Source organism: Triticum aestivum, chromosome 6A, assembly GCF_018294505.1.
Source record: "Triticum aestivum cultivar Chinese Spring chromosome 6A, IWGSC CS RefSeq v2.1, whole genome shotgun sequence".
In the NCBI taxonomy this organism is placed as follows: domain Eukaryota; kingdom Viridiplantae; phylum Streptophyta; class Magnoliopsida; order Poales; family Poaceae; genus Triticum; species Triticum aestivum.
Window position 1 is genome coordinate 292,133,273 of NC_057809.1, and position 7,192 is coordinate 292,140,464.

Consider the following 7,192-nt stretch of genomic DNA (forward strand, 5'->3'; position numbering starts at 1 on the left):
CAGTATGTATAGCAGCAGGGGCTGTGGGTGTAACAATTGTATTGATGTCCTCATCATCCTCCCCTTCTTGAAATGAAGTCGTCCTCGACGGAAGTTCATCTTCCTCACCCAAATAAGGCTTCAAATCTGCAATGTTAAAAGTGGGACTAACCCCAAAATCTGCAGGCAGCTCAAGTTTATATGCATTATCATTTATTTTCTCTAACACCTTAAAGGGACCATCAGCACGTGGCATTAGCTTTGATTTGCGCAAATCAGGAAATCTATCCCTACGCAAATGTAACCAAACAAGATCTCCAGGTGCAAACACAACATGTTTTCTACCCTTATCTCCAGCAAGTTTATATTTAGCATTCATACGCTCAATGTTTTCCTTAGTTAACGCATGCATTTTTAAAATCAATTCAGCACGTTGTTTAGCATCAAAATTAACCTTCTCCGAAGATGGAAGAGGCAACAAATCAATAGGTGCACGAGGTAGGAAACCATACACAACTTCAAAAGGGCACATCTTAGTAGTAGAATGCAATGAACGATTATAAGCAAATTCAATATGAGGCAAGCATTCCTCCCACATTTTCTTATTATTCTTCAAAACAGCCCTAAGCATAGTAGACAACGTTCTATTGACTACTTCAGTTTGTCCATCAGTTTGGGGGTGACAAGTAGTACTAAAAAGCAGTTTAGTCCCCAACTTAGCCCATAAACATCTCCAAAAGTGGCTAAGAAATTTAGTATCACGATCTGAAACAATAGTATTTGGCACACCATGCAAGCGAATAATTTCACGAAAGAACAAATCAGCAACATTAACAGCATCATCGCTTTTATGACATGGTATAAAGTGTGCCATTTTCGAGAATCTATCCACGACAACAAATATGCTATCTGATAGAGGCAAAGGTGTCCCGTCTGTCGATGAGATGGTGGATTTCGCTTTGGTGGAAGTCGACTTTGGCGATCCGACTACGAACGTGCGAGGACGTCGCGCCTTAGCAATCGCTAAACCAACTCCGAGAGGTTATTGACCACGCCGGAGCACGATCAACCTGACCACGAGGGTCTGTTTCCTGCGAGCAAACGAAGAACAAGCAAGAAACTAAGATTGCAATCTGGATATTGCGAATATAAGATGAAAGCTTTATTGATCAAGGTGGGGTTCTGTGACGCCTTTGTCTGGTCGTTGAACACAAACGAAGTACGTGAAGTTGCAGCTATGGCGAACTTTTAATCTAAACAAAACCCAAAGTCTAAACGATGCCCTAAGGGCTGTATATATGGAGGAAGAGGGGGGGAATTTCGTGGCCCTTGGTGGAGGGGTCCGAAATCAACCCTATCTCTTGTTTCCCCACACATACGGACTCTAAAAATAGCCTATACTTATGTATTTCGAAATTACATGGGCCTGGCCCAATAATAAGGTGACGCAGCACCTAAAATAGCCTCGGGACGAAATTTATGAAGTGGCATCTTGTATATTTCGTCCAAGGCTTCATGCACCCATTATGGTGGCTTCAAAGTTCTGAAATCATCATTTGTAACTCCGTTCTTGTTCCCCTTGCGCATGCCATCATCTCCATGCTTGTTCTTGCTCCAATGTTCATCCTTCTCCAAGCTAGGCCCTTCATTTGTAAGCAAAACAAATGTATCCAATTTAGGCAGCATCATATTCTCATGAACATTAGAATCATTACCAAGAAACGAAAGTACCTGGTAATTTAGTTGGCGTGCACGAGCTCTAGTAATTGGTCCAGTATGTATAGCAGCAGGGGCTGTGGGTGTAACAATTGTATTGATGTCCTCATCAATCTTCTTCACCTCATCCAACTCCTGGAGGGTCTTCTGGGATTCGGCCTTGGCAGATTTGGCATTTTCAATAGCCACCGCAAGCTCGGACGCTTGCGTCTTCGAGTCACGCTCCAAACTCTCATGTTTTTCCATGAGAGCCTGGAGCTCTTGCCGCACCTTGCCAACCTCGGCCTCATACTTTGATAGAGGCAAAGGTGTCCCGTCTTTCGATGAGATGGTGGATTTCGCTTTGGTGGAAGTCGACTTTGACGATCCGACTACGAACGTGCGAGGACGTCGCGCCTTAGCAATCGCTAAACCAACTCCGAGAGGTTATTGACCACGCCGGAGCACGATCAACCTGACCACGAGGGTCTGTTTCCTGCGAGCAAACGAAGAACAAGCAAGAAACTAAGATTTGCAATCTGGATATTGCGAATATAAGATGAAAGCTTTATTGATCAAGATGGGGTTCTGTGACGCCTTTGTCTGGTCGTTGAACACAAACGAAGTACGCGAAGTTGCAGCTATGGCGAACTTTTAATCTAAACAAAACCCAAAGTCTAAACGATGCCCTAAGGGCTGTATATATGGAGGAAGAGGGGGGGAATTTCGTGGCCCTTGGTGGAAGGGTCCGAAATCAACCCTATCTCTTGTTTCCCCACACATACGGACTCTAAAAATAGCCTATACTTATGTATTTCGAAATTACATGGGCCTGGCCCAATAATAAGGTGACGCAGCACCTAAAATAGCCTCGGGACGAAATTTATGAAGTGGCATCTTGTATATTTCGTCCAAGGCTTCATGCACCCATTATGGTGGCTTCAAAGTTCTGAAATCATCACTTGTAACTCCGTTCTTGTTCCCCTTGCGCATGCCATCATCTCCATGCTGGTTCTTGCTCCAATGTTCATCCTTCTCCAAGCTAGGCCCTTCATTTGTAAGCAAAACAAATGTATCCAATTTAGGCAGCATCATATTCTCATGAACATTAGAATCATTACCAAGAAACGAAAGTACCTGGTAATTTAGTTGGCGTGCACGGGCTCTAGTAATTGGTCCAGTATGTATAGCAGCAGGGGCTGTGGGTGTAACAATTGTATTGATGTCCTCATCATCCTCCCCTTCTTGAAATGAAGTCGTCCTCGACAGAAGTTCATCTTCCTCACCCAAATAAGGCTTCAAATCTGCAATGTTAAAAGTGGGACTAACCCCAAAATCTGCAGGCAGCTCAAGTTTATATGCATTATCATTTATTTTCTCTAACACCTTAAAGGGACCATCAGCACGTGGCATTAACTTTGATTTGCGCAAATCAGGAAATCTATCCTTACGCAAATGTAACCAAACAAGATCTCCAGGTGCAAACACAACATGTTTTCTACCCTTATCTCCAGCAAGTTTATATTTAGCATTCATACGCTCAATGTTTTCCTTAGTTAACTCATGCATTTTTAAAATCAATTCAGCACGTTGTTTAGCATCAAAATTAACCTTCTCCGAAGATGGAAGAGGCAACAAATCAATAGGTGCACGAGGTAGGAAACCATACTGATAGAGGCAAAGGTGTCCCGTCTTTCGATGAGATGGTGGATTTCGCTTTGGTGGAAGTCGACTTTGACGATCCGACTACGAACGTGCGAGGACGTCGCGCCTTAGCAATCGCTAAACCAACTCCGAGAGGTTATTGACCACGCCGGAGCACGATCAACCTGACCACGAGGGTCTGTTTCCTGCAAGCAAACGAAGAACAAGCAAGAAACTAAGATTGCAATCTGGATATTGCGAATATAAGATGAAAGCTTTATTGATCAAGGTGGGGTTCTGTGATGCCTTTGTCTGGTCGTTGAACACAAACGAAGTACGTGAAGTTGCAGCTATGGCGAACTTTTAATCTAAACAAAACCCAAAGTCTAAACGATGCCCTAAGGGCTGTATATATGGAGGAAGAGGGGGGGAATTTCGTGGCCCTTGGTGGAGGGGTCCGAAATCAACCCTATCTCTTGTTTTCCCACACATACGGACTCTAAAAATAGCCTATACTTATGTATTTCGAAATTACATGGGCCTGGCCCAATAATAAGGTGACGCAGCACCTAAAATAGCCTCGGGACGAAATTTATGAAGTGGCATCTTGTATATTTCGTCCAAGGCTTCATGCACCCATTATGGTGGCTTCAAAGTCCTGAAATCATCACTTGTAACTCCGTTCTTGTTTCCCTTGCGCATGCCATCATCTCCATGCTTGTTCTTGCTCCAATGTTCATCCTTCTCCAAGCTAGGCCCATCATTTGTAAGCAAAACAAATGTATCCAATTTAGGCAGCATCATATTCTCATGAACAATAGAATCATTACCAAGAAACGAAAGTACCTGGTAATTTAGTTGGCGTGCACGAGCTCTAGTAATTGGTCCAGTATGTATAGCAGCAGGGGCTGTGGGTGTAATAATTGTATTGATGTCCTCATCATTCCCTTATGTCATTAAACACAAGAAGGGAAAAGAAAATGTTATTGCTGATGCATTGTCTCGTCGCTATACTATGCTTTCACAACTTGACTTCAAAATATTTGGTTTGGAGACCATCAAAGATCAATATGTGCATGATGCTGATTTTAAAGATGTAATGCAGAATTGTAAAGAAGGAAGAATGTGGAACAAGTTTGTCGTTAACGATGGATTTGTGTTTCGTGCTAACAAGCTATGCATTCCAGCTAGCTCCGTTCGTCTTTTGTTGTTGCAGGAGGCGCATGGAGGAGGATTAATGGGACACTTTGGTGTGAAGAAGACGGAGGACGTACTTGCTACACATTTCTTTTGGCCAAAGATGAGACGGGATGTTGAGCGTTTTATTGCTCGATGCACTACATGTCTAAAAGCTAAGTCACGACTCAATCCTCATGGTTTATATATGCCTTTGCCTGTACCTAGTGTTCCTTGGGAGGATATATCTATGGACTTTGTTTTAGGTTTACCTCGAACAAAGAAGGGGAGGGATAGCATATTTGTTGTCGTGGATAGATTTTCGAAAATGGCACACTTTATACCATGTCATAAAAGCGATGATGCTGTTAATGTTGCTGATTTGTTCTTTCGTGAAATTATTCGCTTGCATGGTGTGCCAAATACTATTGTTTCAGATCGTGATACTAAATTTCTTAGCCACTTTTGGAGATGTTTATGGGCTAAGTTGGGGACTAAACTGCTTTTTAGTACTACTTGTCACCCCCAAACTGATGGACAAACTGAAGTAGTCAATAGAACGTTGTCTACTATGCTTAGGGCTGTTTTGAAGAATAATAAGAAAATGTGGGAGGAATGCTTGCCTCATATTGAATTTGCTTATAATCGTTCATTGCATTCTACTACTAAGATGTGCCCTTTTGAAGTTGTGTATGGTTTCCTACCTCGTGCACCTATTGATTTGTTGCCTCTTCCATCTTCGGAGAAGGTTAATTTTGATGCTAAACAACGTGCTGAATTGATTTTAAAAATGCATGCGTTAACTAAGGAAAACATTGAGCGTATGAATGCTAAATATAAACTTGCTGGAGATAAGGGTAGAAAACATGTTGTGTTTGCACCTGGAGATCTTGTTTGGTTACATTTGCGTAGGGATAGATTTCCTGATTTGCGCAAATCAAAGCTAATGCCACGTGCTGATGGTCCCTTTAAGGTGTTAGAGAAAATAAATGATAATGCATATAAACTTGAGCTGCCTGCAGATTTTGGGGTTAGTCCCACTTTTAACATTGCAGATTTGAAGCCTTATTTGGGTGAGGAAGATGAACTTCCGTCGAGGACGACTTCATTTCAAGAAGGGGAGGATGATGAGGACATCAATACAATTGTTACACCCACAGCCCCTGCTGCTATACATACTGGACCAATTACTAGAGCCCGTGCACGCCAACTAAATTACCAGGTACTTTCGTTTCTTGGTAATGATTCTAATGTTCATGAGAATATGATGCTGCCTAAATTGGATACATTTGTTTTGCTTACAAATGAAGGGCCTAGCTTGGAGAAGGATGAACATTGGAGCAAGAACCAGCATGGAGATGATGGCATGCGCAAGGGGAACAAGAACGGAGTTACAAGTGATGATTTCAGAACTTTGAAGCCACCATAATGGGTGCATGAAGCCTTGGACGAAATATACAAGATGCCACTTCATAAATTTCGTCCCGAGGCTATTTTAGGTGCTGCGTCACCTTATTATTGGGCCAGGCCCATGTAATTTCGAAATACATAAGTATAGGCTATTTTTAGAGTCCGTATGTGTGGGGAAACAAGAGATAGGGTTGATTTCGGACCCCTCCACCACGGGCCACGAAATTCCCCCCTCTTCCTCCATATATACAGCCCTTAGGGCATCGTTTAGACTTTGGGTTTTGTTTAGATTAAAAGTTCGCCATAGCTGCAACTTCGCGTACTTCGTTTGTGTTCAACGACCAGACAAAGGCGTCACAGAACCCCACCTTGATCAATAAAGCTTTCATCTTATATTCGCAATATCCAGATTGCAATCTTAGTTTCTTGCTTGTTCTTCGTTTGCTCGCAGGAAACAGACCCTCGTGGTCAGGTTGATCGTGCTCCGGCGTGGTCAATAACCTCTCGGAGTTGGTTTAGCGATTGCTAAGGCGCGACGTCCTCGCACGTTCGTAGTCGGATCGTCAAAGTCGACTTCCACCAAAGCGAAATCCACCATCTCATCGAAAGACGGGACACCTCCGCCTCTATCAGCGGTACCCTAAAGAAAAGACACATCTTTCTTTGTAAGCTCATTGAGAGGTGCAGCAATGGTGCTGAAATCTCTCACAAAACGCCTATAGAATCCAGCGAGGCCAAGAAAACTCCTCACTTGTGTGACCGTTTTGGGCTGCGGCCAACTCTCAATAGCTTCAATCTTGGCTTTATCAACTTCAATTCCCTGTGGAGTAACAACATAGCCAAGAAAAGATACTCGGTCGGTGCAAAAGGTGCACTTCCCAAGGTTACCAAACAAACGTGCATCACGTAGAGCAATAAAAACAGCACGTAAATGTTCCAAATGTTCTTCCAAAGATCTGCTATAAATCAATATGTCATCAAAGTAAACTACCACAAATCGTCCAATGAAAGCACGTAAAACTTCGTTCATTAATCTCATGAAAGTACTAGGTGCATTAGTTAACCCAAAAGGCATGACTAACCACTCATATAATCCAAACTTAGTTTTAAATGCTGTTTTCCATTCATCTCCCAATTTCATACGAATTTGATGGTAGCCACTACGCAAATCAACTTTGGAGAATATTGTAGAGCCACTCAACTCATCAAGCATATCATCTAGCCTAGGAATAGGATGACGATAACGAATAGTAATATTATTAATGCCTCTACAATCAACACACATACG